Genomic DNA, 932 nt, shown 5'->3' on the forward strand with positions numbered 1-932 from the left:
GTGGGGGGGAGGGGATGAGAGAAGAGTGATAAAGAGGAGAAAAGTGGCGTAGATAAATACACAATGGTGAAGCATGAATTTCGCGACAAATGCCAATGCTTACCCAACTTATCGAAGATTAGGCGGATTGAACTATACACCCCCGCTATTGGGCTCTAAATATTCGTTCGTTCTAAATAAACGATAAGACCGACACACTTTTACAATAGCTATCGCGAAAAATACACGTGAATCATCTTTCTCCCATTACCGGGGCCTGCCAAGCCGTAAGACGGAATCGCAAGGGCCAAGTAATGTGTGAAGATTTTGTCGAATGAATTTCGAATGCGACGAGTCCCGAGCTCAATCCAATATCACGTCAAATGAAGACTTCGCGTATCGAATTGTTGAAACATTTTACACAACAAAATACGCAATGAAAGATTAAGAACGAATCCAAGTGTACACGTTGCCGGTAATTATTAAAATTCTATTATGTAAAAAGCTACGACGGGCAACCTATTTGTCGCAAGCGCTAAAGAATATTATTTACAGTTCGCTTAAGTATTATGTAAAGCAGTTGGTAGTATTAAATAAAAAAAAAAAAAGGTCAAGTATTTGCAGCGAGTACATAACGGGAAAGCAGAGGAGAGAGTATGATGAGCGTTTAATTAATCGTTGAAACATATAAGTTCTCAGCTCGACTGTCCTGTGGTTCATCTGATAAAGCTCTCTCAAGCGCATCCCGCGACCACTGATAATCCAACGAATATTCCAACTATGTCGATATTAACAATCATAAGACGTCCAGCGCCAATGGACATCCTGGATAACGTTTTCCATAAATCTCCGCGACGTTGATGGAGAGTCACAGAGAGTGCGTGTGTGCGTGTGTGCGCGTGTGCGTGTGTGTGAGAGAGAGATAGAGAGAGAGAGAGAGAGAGCGTGTGTGT

This window comes from Ceratosolen solmsi, unplaced genomic scaffold (genome assembly GCF_000503995.2).
Source record: "Ceratosolen solmsi marchali unplaced genomic scaffold, CerSol_1.0 scaffold61, whole genome shotgun sequence".
Lineage (NCBI taxonomy): Eukaryota > Metazoa > Arthropoda > Insecta > Hymenoptera > Agaonidae > Ceratosolen > Ceratosolen solmsi.